This window comes from Balaenoptera physalus (genome assembly GCF_965194825.1).
Source record: "Balaenoptera physalus genome assembly, chromosome: 14".
NCBI lineage: Eukaryota > Metazoa > Chordata > Mammalia > Artiodactyla > Balaenopteridae > Balaenoptera > Balaenoptera physalus.
Window position 1 is genome coordinate 23,709,221 of NC_138893.1, and position 13,790 is coordinate 23,723,010.

A 13,790-nucleotide genomic window follows, 5' to 3' on the forward strand; every position below is an offset into this window, starting at 1 on the left:
AGTCCGGAACGGCTCCTGGGGAAGAGCCATCAGCAGAATTTCATTTTTTACTTTATCTGCTGCTTTTTTTTCTTTGCTTTGCTTTTTGGCCATGCTGCGCGGCTTGAGGGATCTTAGTTCCCCAGCCAGGGATCGAACGCGTGACCCCTGCAGTGGAAGCGCGGAGTCCTAACCACTGGACAGCCAGGAGAGTCCCTTTATCGGCTGCTTTTCAAAGAAGTGTCCCTTTGTTCTTTCAAGGTTTTTTCATACGAGCTCCTCTCCCTTATTACAGGGAAGGACGGGTGCGGGCAGCACACGGTCCGGCTGGTCTTTGCACACGCACGTGGGCAGAGCCCGGCCATGTGCTGGGAGTCGCGTGAACCCAGTTGGTGGCACCAGTTTAGGAAGACCCCATCCCTCCCGCTTCTCCCCAGGAACCAGAGTCACCGGGACGGGCCCCCTTCCGGGTTGCGAGTCTGCTCTCTGAGGGCTCTCGTGAGGATGGCAGGGGTACAGACACTTAAGTTCTAGAGGGTTCTCTACACGAGGAGCAGGGGTGGGGCTGCCCGTGGCTGCGATTAAATGAACTAAGTGTGGACCCAGCGAGCAGCAGGACGTCGCCCCCGTCACCCCCGAGAGCCCGGCCAGCGGCACCCGCTCTTCAGAGCACACACCTGGGCTCCAGAGGCGAGAAGAGAAGCCCGGAGCCACCTTGGCCACCAGGAACGAGGCCGGACCGGACGCAGATGCTTGCGCTCGAGCCAGGCTTTGAAAAGACAGGCGCTGACTGCCCACAAACAAGCAGGCGACACTGGCCGAGGACCATCAGCCGGGGCGCCGCCGACCTCGCGCTGCAGCTGACGGCGCCCGGCGGAAAACTCAGGTTGAATTATGAGCATGTGCTATGGAGAGTTAGGGAGAGAGGCAGGTGCAATCCCACCAGGGGATGTTTGAACAAGACAAGGAGGCGGGGTCTGAGGGCCGGGACCCCAAGGGGAGAAGGCCAGTTGCTGGGTCCCTCAGTGCCCCAGTGTCGGGCGGCACGAGGGACCACGTGGGCTGCAGACCCTGGTGGGAGAGAACAAGGGAGCAGCTCGCTCCCCTCCTGCAGACCGGGGTCCCAAGTTCAGACGGTATTAAAAAAAAAAAAAAAAAAAGTGAAGCCAGAGCAGGCATTAATTAAAACCAAGGCGGGCAGTTCACACGGCTCGGACCTGCCGGCGATGCCCCAGCTTGCTGACCGCAGGTGCACTGACCCTTCCTTCCATCTGCTTCCAAACTTGACTTCATCATGGCCTATGGGCTTCTTGGCAAAGCCTGCTTTGCTTTAATTCCCTCCCAAATGTTGCCAAAAAAAAAGATGTTGGATTTTAATTGATTCACGCCATTTCGCAAGCCAACTGCTCTGAGCGGTGCTTCTCAAGACAAGTCACCCCCATGTGCCGTGGCCTGTGGGAACAGCTGTGTGACCTCTGCATGACACCCTGGGGACGTGCTCACCAGTGCACCACTCCCGCGGAAGAAATAACCTGCGTCAACCTCCCAGTTCAGAGTCCAATCTTCACAACTGCTGCTCTGGCTCCAGGAGAAACAGAACGAAATAAATAGACACCAGCAGTCCCAGGAAATCTGCCCCAGCGAGCCTCAAAGCGGCCAACGCCCTGCAACACACCCCGAGGGTCCGCCTGCCTTCCTCCGGGGAACGTGGGGTGCAGGACCCTCGGAGGACCTGGCCCGGGAGCGGGGAGTGAGAGGGCGCGGCCTGCTTCCCGCGGTGGCATCTAGGGTGCTGCCCTGTCTCAACTCTCTCCCCGACTGCAGCGCCCTGACCACGCCTAGTGATGAGCTGATCCCACCTGAGCGGATGCCGCGGCCAGCCCTGCCTCTGCCTGACTCACACCCGGCTTTGGGCGTCAGCTCTGCAGCGCTTCTCCACTCATCGGCTGCCCGCTGGTGGCTCTGTCTGGACTCATCCACGCCCCGCCGGCCCAGTCAGCTCGACAACTCCTCCGCCCTGTGTCCACCAGCGCCCTAACCGCTGGCGGGGCCTCCCGCACTGGCCTGAGCCCCTGGGATGAGAGGCACCAGAAACATTAACCCAGAAGCTATTCCCTGAGCTCGTCCACAGAGGAAGCTCCTTGGTGACTTGCCCCGCATGCCCCCACTTCTAAGATTCTTTGTGGACAGCGTGACCAGGAGAGAGAGAGGTGTCCGGCCTTTCCCAGGCATGCCCCTCACGTGAACTGAACCCTCCCCAGAAACCCTGCTTGTTTCTCCAAGCTGTGGTTGGCACTGGCGCTGGCACTGGATGAGAAGTTGTTTTAGGGTGTGGACACCTCGTTCCACATCCTCTTTCAAGTTCACAGGGTAAGGTCCCCTGGTCCACCTGTGGTCATTCCAACTACGGCCTTGAGACCATGACAATGTGGCCTCAAGGTTGCAGCCCCACTTTAAGGCAGCTTCTTGCTCTCACTGCCCCACCCTGGATGGAAAGCAACATCTCCAAACCATCTGCAATACTCCATGGGAGCAAATAAGTGTTTCAGAACTCTTTTTCAGGTAATGGTGGGCTGGTTAGGTCAGAACTCACTCACTCACCTCCCACCTAAAGGCAACAAAGATGCTGAGACGCCAAAGTCCTGGGACCGCCTGGACGGAGAGATAGCACATTATGGAAAAACCAAGGCAGCCTTTGCCTAAAGCCAACACCTCCTGTGGACAAGACGGGAGCGCGTACTTGCTCCAGTGGGGAGTTCCACCAGTTACCCGCCTGGGGCTAAGCTAGGACCAAAGGGCTAACCCTCGGGGGCTACTCAGCTGTGCTCTCCCCCACTGCATCCGCCACCCCATTCCGCGGGACTGCAGAGAGAGCTGCCGTGAAGGGAGCAGCGCAGGAAGCCCAGCCCTGAGAAGCGCACACAGCAGTCGGTCCGCGCACAGCGGAGACCAGAGGGGAACAAGGGCCTCCAGGCAGAGAAGCGGCCTGGAGTGGCTCCCAGCCAGGTGCCCCAGCTGCCTGGCAGGAGTGAGTGTGACCCTCTCCTAGAGGAGCACATTCACCCGAGGTCTCAGGGAAACCCACAGACAATTGTTCAAGCACAGCTAATGACACCAGGGAAGGCAGGGGACACGGCAACTGAGCAAGAACTGAGTTTAAAAAATAGAAAGAGACCCACACAAACTTCAGCACAGAATTAACAACTACCGATTACAAAACAGCAACCCTTGCTATGTTTTAAATAGGCTTTACTTTTGGGGGCAGCTTTGGGTTCACAGCACATCTGAGCAGAGTCCCCAGAGACCCCTTCTCCCCCCTCCCCACAGTCTGGTTCTATTTTTTTTTAAAGAAATAAGTTTGAAGCTTGAAAACAACTTCAAGGAGTAGAAAACGACAAGACGTAATATCTCAAACCTGAATAAAACAGAGAGCACTTTAGAAAAACAAATATAATAACTGGAGTTAAGACACAATGGACATTGTGGTAGCATAAGACTGAACTAGTGACTGGAAGATGACATCGAAAAAATGACCCAGAAGTGAGCACAGAAAAGGCAGCACACACAAAAGAGAGGTGAGAGAGGCAGAGATAGGATGAGAAGGTCTCTTAGAAGGAAAAATGAGGGCGAAAACTTGGATGCAAAATTTGCAGATGTGACTGAGAATTCTCTGAAATTGATGAAAGACAACCATCCAAAGATTCAAAGTAAGTCAAAATCTAGACACATCATAATGAAACTTGAGGAAAAAAGAAACAAAGACAAAGAGAAAATAATAAAATCTGCCAGAGGAATAAAAGCTTATGTTCAAAGGAAGGGCAGTTAGACTAACGACTAACTTCTCATCAGAACAACAAAAGCCATAAAACAATGGAATAAAGGATTAAATGCACTTAAAAAAATACCTGCTAAAGAGGAATTCAATCCCTAGTAAAAATATATTTCACCCTCATTCTTGAAAGAAAGAAATTTTCAGACCAAAAAAAAAAAAGAAAAAAGGAACTGAGAGAGTGGATGCCAGGACTGAACAAAGTAAACTGAAGGATTTGCCTCAGGCAGAGGAGAATGGTTCTAAAGGGACCTCTGAGAGGCCGGAAGGACACGGAAAGGCAGCAAAGTGCAAAATATGTGAGGAACTATAAAAAATAAATGCGTAAAGAACTAACAATGATTTCTAGTGGTGTTACAAAGCAAACAAGTTAGAAACAAAATGCCAAACAACAAAACATAAAAGTTAGGAGAGGGAGAAACTGATGTAGAGTATCCCAAGTCCTTGTATTACCTGGGAGGAGGGTTTTGGTTCACTGCAGCCTTGAAAAGTTAATTTTGCCTGCTGTTTTTTAGTGATGGTCATGAAGATGATAGAAAATAGAATATACGATGTTTAAATAGAAGAGAGGAGAAAAATCTCAGTCAATGCAAACGAAGGCAAGAAAGAAGAAAAGGGTGCAACAAATAGCAAGCAGAAAGTAAAAGAGATTTCAACCCAAATACATCAATGGAGCCATTAAGTGGAAATTAAGAAATACACTTCTGAGCTAGAGACAAAATGACTGTCATCATTTTTGAACCTCCCCAAATTTCCTCTCAATACTAAATGGAGCCACCAGAAAAGTAAAACAAAAAACAAATTAGAAACATCTTCCACAAAAAGATGACAAAGCGCTGCCTCTCTTCCGATCACTACTACTCGCCAGCTTAGAACAACCGTCTTACTTCACTGGGGTTGTGTGGTCAGAAAGGTGGGCAAAGCTTAGCGGGAGGCTCATTCCTGCCCCAGGTGGTGTCTGCAGCGGCTGCACCCAAGCTGGGCTCCTGCTCTCACTCCCTGGGTTCTGGGGGTTCTGCTTCGGGCGGGGGCTGGGAGCTCAGGATCCCTCAGCCTCTTACCTACGGGGGCTGTGCCGTCACAGTGGGCACCCCCAAAGCAAGCCCGCCAGGAGGTCTCTGCAGAGGCTAACTGCTTCCTGACACCCAGCCCAGGGCCTCACAGCATGACCACTAAACCCCACAAAGGAGCCCGGACTCCAGAGGAGGGGCTTTGCAGCCAGCTTCACTCTGCCAGCCACTACTTCCAAACCACCACCACCAACCCCCTAAGAAACTGTGCAGGAGCTGGTGAGCGTGGGAAAAGGGATGTGTGATGGTTCTGAGAACCGGGAACTCAGAAACCACTAGCAAGTGTGCACCTCAAAACGGAGTGGTTCCCCCTGAGATGGAAGCTTGGTGGGATAAATGCTTACATGGTTTTGCATGGGAAAAACAATAACAACAAAAGAAAACCCTACCATAAGCAAAGTTCAATGGTAAATGACAAAATAGAGAAAATATATGCAACTTATATCATAGGTCAAAGGCTAATATATAACGAACTTCCGAAAATTGAGAAGAAAAGAGCCAAACAACCCCAGAAAAGAAAGAAAAAAATGGGCAAGACTTATGAATAAACCGTTCACACAAAACAAAATGCAAAAAGCCTTTAAATACATGAAAAGATGCTCAACTTCACTCCTGGTAAGAGAAATGCAAATAAAAATACACTGAATTTACTGTTTCTCCCCTACCTGGCAAACCCCCAAAAGTTTGACAACATTGTCTGTTGGCAAGGCTGTGAGAACCAGGCTCTCATGCGTTGCTGGTAGAATGCCACAGGATAGTGCAACTCCTGGGGAGGGGATTTTGGCAATATACAGCAAAAGTACACAGTCATTTTCCTTTTGGCCTAGAAATCCCACTTCTAAGAACCTAGTCAAAGATATACATGAAAATATATAAAAACCATGCGTGCACAAGGATATTCAACTGGAAACAATCCAAATGTTCGTGGACAGAGAGCTCGTTGACTAGGTTAAGATCCAGCCCCTCAGGGAATACTAGGCAGCTGAGGACAAGAATGAGGGCGGTCTCTGCACAGCAATGCTGAGACCTGGTACTAAGTGAACACAGCGAAGAGTACAACAGGCTCATAGTAGGTTACCCTTCCCCTAAGATGGGACAGGGGAAGTGGAAATACACGTGCATTTGCCTATATTACTGTTAAGTAGAAACATAAATCAAAAACTACTTTAAAAATATTACCAACAGAGGAGAGAGAAGAGGGTTAAAAAGACAAAGATGCAGCTGGTCTGCTCTCAAAGTACTTTGGTTTATAGCTCTATATATGTGTTAGCATAGAACTATAACAAAATTAAATCAACATGAAGGAAAAGCAAAGCCATTCTTAAAAAGTGAAAGTAAAGTGAAACAAATGAACTTAGTGAATTAAAGACAAAAAGAAATCAAACTTTTTTTTTTATTAACCACACTCTTTTAACACATTGATATTATTTTGAAACTAATAGAATAAAGCAAAGAAGTAATCTTATGAATGTCATCAGGAGCCAAGAATCTCAGCCTAAGAGAAAGAAGATGGAAATATAAAAATAAAGAAATAATTATCTATAGTCTTAAATTTGAATTAAAATTTTCAGTATAAAATCATCATGCATTTTCTCTTAAAATTGTTTCTAGTGTTGTCCTCTGAAAATACACAACGTCGAGACCAGTGCAGAAGCCATGAGTTCCGCTAGCACCCAGCCGTGTGGGTCTTCAGATAACACTTCCCCAAAAAGACCTGGAGCTCCCGGGGCACGTGGCGATTCCAGCCTCTGCAGGACACGGGCCAGGCAAGCCTCTCAGACCAGAACACGAGGAGACTGTCCAACACTACTGGGTCCTGTCAGAAGGGCACAGGGAGAATATGCAGGAGGAGACGGTTGGGACGTGGAGGAGGGCAAGTTTCTTTGACAAGACACACACAAAAAGAAATAACCACACACACACACACATAAAACCTGATCAATTAGACTTTCTCAAAATGTAAAACTTCTGCTCATCCAAAGGTCCACTTTAGAAAATGAATAAGCGAGACACAGATGGGGAGAAAATAGTCACAAGACCTATTTGACAAAGAACTGGCATCTAGGATATATAAAGAACACCTACAACTCAATCATAATAGGACAAACAACCCAATAAAAATAGGCAAAAGATTTGAACACGCGCCTCACAAAAGGAAACATACAAACGGCGAACAAAGATGTGCTCAATGTATTAGTACCGAGGAAAACGGAAGTGAAAACCACAAAGAGATGCGACCACACACTCCCCAGTGAGACTAGAGTTAAAAAGATCAAACGCCAAATGTTGGCAAGCACTTGGAGCACTGGAATTTTCATATCAAATGGTGCAGCCATTTGGGGGGAAGTTCTGACAGTTTCTTATAAAACAAGACACACACCTACTCTGTGACCTAGCAGCTTCACCCTTAGGAATTTCCATAAGAAATGAAGACAAACACCCACAAAAGACTTGGACAAGAATGTTCCTCAGGAAGATAACGTAGGCTGTACAAGAATCAAGTCCCCCCAAAATCTCCTCGCTAAATTCCACAAAAGAATTTCACAACATCAAAGATTCTTTGCCAAACTACACCCTTGGCATTACTTGAAGACAGAGTAGCAGAACCTCCAAGTAACTGTGAGTAAAAGGAGAAAAATCAACAAATCCTGGGACCACCATCCTTCACGCCCCCATCCAGCCCCACCCAGCCCCCACCCAGCGCCAGGAGGACAGACGGGGCTGGCGTGGATTAGTGGATGGCACTGGAAAGATGAAAGCCACTTCCAACACGAGAACCCCTTCCTGACTACAGGAAGGGAGCTCACAGAACTACAAGGCCCAGACCCCATCAGAGGGCACGGCATTGCTAAGAGGGCAGATCTTACATGTTCTCACCACAGAAAACAAACGGTAACTATAACAGGATGGGGATAGTAGCTAATACTATGGTGGGAATCATGTTCAATTTATAAATGCATCAAATCAAGAGGCTGTACATCACACATGGACACAATTTTATGTGCTGATTAATCTTGATAAAGAAGGTGGAGGTCAGGGTGGGAGGGCAGACAGACGATGTAAAGACAGATAAAGGGCCAAGTGAGCTATTCAAAGTTAACAGATTCAAGTTAAGAGGCCAGAGTGATGTGAAAGGACAGCATGATTTGAAAGGTCAGCTTTCCAAACACAGAGCTTCTGAGGAGAAAAAGGGAAAAAAGGAAGAGAGAAACTCCTATTAGTAACCAGGTAAAGAAAGAGAAAAGAAGAAAAAAGAAATGCAGTCTTCAAGACAAAGACCCCCATCACCACAGCACACACACAACTCACTAAAACATCTGGACATCCCCAGGATGACATAAAAGGGGGCCATTAAGCTAGGACTCTTGTAAAACACCCCAAAATCATAAATACAAACAAAAGAAAAGAAAGTCCACAGGAGACTATTGGAGAAAATCAGGAAACAAAATTTCACACAAAAGAATTGATACGATTTCCCCCAGTTTAAAAGCAACCTGAAGCAGAAGAAAACTAAATCCATACAGAATTAAGCATCTTCAAACAGCCATCTGAGGGTGTGTAAAACCACCCTGAATTAGAAATTTGAACACTAAAGAGAACCAGAAATGGGGAAAAGTGAAAAGACAGTTGATCAAATTCAAAGAAGAAGGAGAAGGAGAGGGAGAAAGCCAAAATCATCTCATAAATGAGAAATAGGGTATAAGGTGCCCAAGGAAGAATAAACTTAAATGAAAATCTAATAAGGAGCATCGAAGATTGAAGACCAGGCCAGGAGAGACCAAGAGAAGGGAGTGCCATAAAGAAACAGTAAAGAGTCAGAGAGAAAGAAGGGAAGATAAGCAGAGGAGGGATAGTATTCATATCTTCAGGATCTTTAAAGAGAAAAACAAAGCAATGGCACAAACAAAGCTAATATTTAAAGCTATAATCCATGGAAACTTTCCATATACAGAAAAAGACCTGAATCTGCACATCTCAAAAGGCCCACTGGGTACCTAGAAAAACAAACCCAGGCCAATCAACTCTGAAACATTCCTAGTAAAACTATAAGATTCCAAAGATAAAGATAAAATCCTCAAGGCCTCCAGGCAAAAAGAACAGAGTCAAAAGAATGAGACTAGCATAAGATGTTTAAAACCAACACAGAAGCAAGGAAACGATGGAAAACATTAAAAAACAAAAAACAAACAAACAAAAACTCAGTGAAAGAAACCACAAACCAAGGATTTTTGGGACCAGCCAAGCCTGGAACATCTTGTAGTTCCAGAAAGTAAGACAATGAGAAAAAAAATATTTTAACTTAAGAGAAAGAAAAGATGGGCTTCTTGAGAGAGTCCAGCAGCAGCCTGAGGTTGTCCCTGAAGCCAGCGCTGGAACCATCTGCTGGACAAAATATTGTTACCACTGGATTCTAACCCATGGAGCAAAGCCATCATTCATGTGTCCCTACAGATAGGAACAAATAATCAAGTAAATGGATGAGGAGAGGACACGGCTTTCCCTTCCAGGAGAATTCCAACCGGCAATGAGAAAAGAAAGGACAAGGGAGGCCTGACAGCAAACACCACAGTAATAACTCAGATGCAAGATGTGCAAAACACCGGCACCGGTGAGTGAGGATTCAAGGAAAGGAAAGATGGCCACTTCACATGGAGAAAGCATCGAGGCAGCCCTACATCACTGTCAACGAGCCCTGTGGACACGGCGACTTCCTGATGCAGTTCGTGAAGACAGGCACATGGGTGCTGGTGGTGGGGAGGGTGGGGGGTGCAGAGGGGGTCGGGGGGTCTGGCCAAAAATGCATCACCTCATTCCCAGCATGAGAAAAGAGCAGATAAACTCAAATTGATGGGCATTTTACAAAACAACTCATCAGTACATAGTTTCTAAAAGTATCAATGTCATAAAAGACAAGGAAAGACTAAGGAAGGGTCACCTACTGGAAGAGACCAAGGAAGCAGAACAGCTGGGATCCTGGTGGGACAGAAAAAGGGCATCAGTGGGGAAGTGGTGAGAGGAAGGCCGGTCATCCAGTGAATAGTGTAGAGGTGCTAATTAATGTCCTGGTTCTGACCATGATCTACAGGAAGATGTCACAGAAGACATTAACGCCAGGGGAACCTACAGAACTTGGTGTTATTTTTGCAGCTTTTCTGTAAGTCTAAAATTAGTCGCTTGTAAAACTTTAAAAAAGTGTTTGGGGACTTCCCTGGTGGTCCAGTGGTTAAGACTCCGCGCTTCCAATGCAGGGGGAGCAGGTTTGATCCCTGGTCGGGGAACTAAGATCCTACATGCCACATGGCATGGCCAAAATAAATAAATAAAAATAAAAAAATATCTGTAACACGTACATCACGGAAGGCTCCTCAGAGGAGGGGTGAACTCCTCAATGTCGATGCATCTCAGAATCCCTACATGGCAGAGGGAGACAGAGACAGAGACGGAGACGGAGACAGAGCAAGCTCTCTGATGTCTCTTATAAGGGCACTAATCCCATCCTGGGGGCCCCACCCTCATGACCTCATCCAACCCTAATTACCTCTAAAGACCCCACCTCCAAGTGCCATCACATTGGGGGTCAAGGCTTCACAAATGAATTTGGGGGACATAATTCAGTCCACAGCAGCACCTATCCATGTGCAGGAGTTACCTATGCAGGTGTTAATTAGGGGTAGTATTGATTGTCTTGATTGCACTTCTCTATAATTTTAGAATTTCCTTTATAATCGGGGGAAAAAAAAAAGGCAAAAGTCAGAGGTAAAGGGGCCCAAGTGCTTACCTAGTGTACTGGTGAAGACTTGGGAGGGGGAGTCCCTCACACACGGTGAGACTTGCACAGAGGGTCCCAGCCCTTTGGGGTGGTGGCAGAGGCACCCCAGAGACCTGCCAGAGCTGAGCTGACCCAGTGCTCATCTGAGTCACAGGCTAGAGGCAGAGTCACAGAAGAGGCCAGCAAGGAAGGGTCCCCCATCTGCAGGATCTTTGCTGGATGCTGCTGCAGGGGACCTAGCCAGCCTGACAGCCCAGCGCCAGGGAGGGAGCGGGGGTCCCAAGGCTGCTTACCTGGAGTGCACAGATGTGACGCTGACTTAAGAGGTCTATTCCAGGGGCAAATCGGCTGGGAGGCTTGACCCTTTCACTGAGGTCGGCCGCAGGCAGGTCACCCTCAGCAGGAGATCCTGGCTGGGTGCGAAGGACAAGGCCTCACAACTTTGCACTGGACTCTGGCACAGCACGGTCGCCGGGGGTACGGCTCACAGCCCACCGACCCCTGATAGGAAGGGTCTAGGCATTGGGCCCTGCCCGGGAGCAGGGTGAGTGTGGAGGCAAGGCAGCTCTGCTGGGAGATGGGATTGTCAGACCCCAGGGTCGGGCAGGGCAGAGCTGAGGACGCAGGCCTGGTGTGGGATCCAGGCCCCAGTGGAGGTCCCTTAAGTCCCCTGACTATGCCTAAGAGACACGGGGCATAACGCTCGTCTGTGACGTGGGACAAGGACCTTCCCCTCCCCAGCTCTCAGGCTCCTCACTTCCGGGTGATTCACTGTGAGACCATCACTTCCTCCCTTTCAGGCTCCTGGAGGATGTGCTCCGAGCCTGGTTCCCTGAAGTCCCACCTCTGTCCTCGGGCCTCTCCTGGGCTTCCTGCAGGGTGATATCTACATACCCGAGCACAGGTAGAGAAACCAGAACAGTGCCTGGCATATAGCAGGTGCTATGGAATGGGTGACATTTTGATTATGACTCTCCTTTTTCTCATCTTTTTCTGTCTTATAACAGTTTATTTATCGTTATGCCATGTTCACAGTCGCCTAGCTCTCGCGGGCATCATGAATGCAAACTTGTGGTGCCGAAGCCCCAGACCCCGGGACTTGCTCACAGTGGTGCCATAAGCTGCCCTTCTGAAGGCACGGCAGCGTTCTGGTCACGTGTCCTGGAAACACGTTAAAGGAGGAACTTCGCTCCTTAATATTGAAGTTTATGAGAAGGTAGGGAGGGATCTATCTGCCGTGAATGTGGGGAGAAACGATTGCAGGTAGTTGCCAGATCGAGTCTTAGTTCACGGGCACAAATCAGCTCTCAGAAAGGTGCGAAGGGCTAGGAGGGCCCTGAGCCCTGGCAGACGGCCTGCCCGGTACCTTTTCCCTCCACCCTCCCCAGGGCAGGGGAGCCTCCGGCCAGGTGGGCAGCAAGTCCTCCCAGCCCCTGACAGCGCCCGGCTCCAGGCGTGGCAGCCGAGGCCGAGAGGCAGTTCCGATTTCCCGCTGTTCTCCTGCAAGCCAGCGCCTCGACCCGCAGGTCCGTTCCTTGCATTTGCAGACAAGATGCAACAGAGAAGCTTTACCGCATTCTGTCGCTGCAGAAAGAGAATAATGAATCAAACCCTAAGACGCCCGAGCGGGAGGGAACTGCTGAGAATCGGATCCGCCTCTCCCAAGATGCAAGGTCAAAGGGAGGGGCAGGTTTTTCCAGGAAAACTGGAGGCCGGTGCCTCCTCTCTGACTCCTGACACCCAATTAAACCCTTTATTCTGTGGCTTCCGATTCTGTGAGCATCCGACAGCTACGCCACCACCCCCCGGAAACGCAAACACGTGAGATTAAAAACTGGACACCAAAAAAAAAAAAAAAAAACAATCGCAAGGGCCGCGCCTTCCGGAGGGCGGCTCGGTCAGCGACGCGTAAATGCCGGAGTCGCGCCCCCGGCGAATACCTGCGCGCCCAGCCAGGGCCTGTGCGCCTGCCGCCGCGCCCCGCGGGGTCCCGGGAAACCAGCGCGATCCAGAGGGGTGGCCCATGGCCCTCGGGGGCGCCTGGAGAGGCAGAGAGGACTCCCGCCCCCAGCAAGGGCGCCTTGGGGGCGCGGGACCCCGGCCTGCGGGATGTCACCCCGCCACCTTCGGGCCACCCCCGACCATCTCCGGGTCAGCTCAAGGCCACCTCCGGGCCATCCCCGACCAACCCCGAGCCACCTTACAGCCACCTACGGGCCACTCCCGGGCCTCTCCAGGCCACCCCCGGGCCACTCCCGGGCCGTCTCCGGCCAACCCTGCCGCGCAGGGCGCCCCGGCCCGGGACGCACGGTGCCAGGCGCGGGCGCAGCGCGGAGGCCCGGCCCGGCCGCGGCTGCTCACCGAGGCTCCCCGCGAGCGGGCGGCTCAGGGGCTCCGGGCAGCGGCGTCCGACGGCCCGGCTCAGCCATTGCAGTGGCGCTGCGGAGGGCGGGGGGCGCGCGTCACCGCGGGCGGGGGCGCCCCAAACCCCGGCCCTCCCCGCCCGCCCTCCCCGCCCCCGCGCGCGGCTCCGAGACACCCCACCCCACCTCCTCGTCTCCTTTTCTGCCCATCCGATTCTTTTAAGGAGCAGGTTTGCGGTCTATTCAAATCAGAAAACCATGTTGCCAAAAATAACCCGGCTGCTGCGGAAGGGCGCGGGGCGGGGCGGGGGGAGAGGCCGGCCTCAGTGCAGCGCGCACGGCCGAGCGCCGGGACCACCGGTTACCAGGGACGATCCCGGTGAGAATTACTCACCCACACTTCATGTCGGAGATTAGCAGCCGTGAGGAAGCACGGGATTTTTGCACGTGTGTGTTTTAACCATTAACTCTTGGCTTCCCATCTCCAAATGCTGCCTTTCTCCTCCCTGATGAGAAAGAAGTGCTTTTGGGAGCCTTGCGTGGAGCAAATTAGTCCTTGCTCTGGATTCAGATCCGCAGATCCATGGTTAAGACGCGCCTCTGGGGCCTGCTGGCGCCAGGATCCCAGCGCCACCGCTGCTGCATCCTCCGGGGGTCTGCGTGCTCATCTGTAAGGTGGGAAGGATTGCCCACTCCCACTTCTTAGAGCTGGTGGAGGAGGTACAGTTATAGATGTGGCAGGAAGGAAGGGCAAATACTGTTTAGGAAAACCTGTGTAC

At 50.5% G+C, this 13,790-nt stretch overlaps 1 protein-coding gene across 5 annotated transcripts in view; it reads right to left on the reverse strand.

The window, feature by feature from the left end:
• JAKMIP3 (Janus kinase and microtubule interacting protein 3) overlaps positions 1–13,101 on the reverse strand; it is a 104,509-nt gene extending 91,408 nt beyond the window's left edge. For all 5 annotated transcript variants that reach the window (XM_082424091.1, XM_082424095.1, XM_082424094.1 and 2 more), the window contains exon 1: positions 13,010–13,101. The gene's annotated coding sequence lies outside the window, so the exon portion shown is untranslated. The remainder of the gene's footprint in view (positions 1–13,009) is intronic.
• Positions 13,102–13,790: the final 689 nt, after the last annotated feature.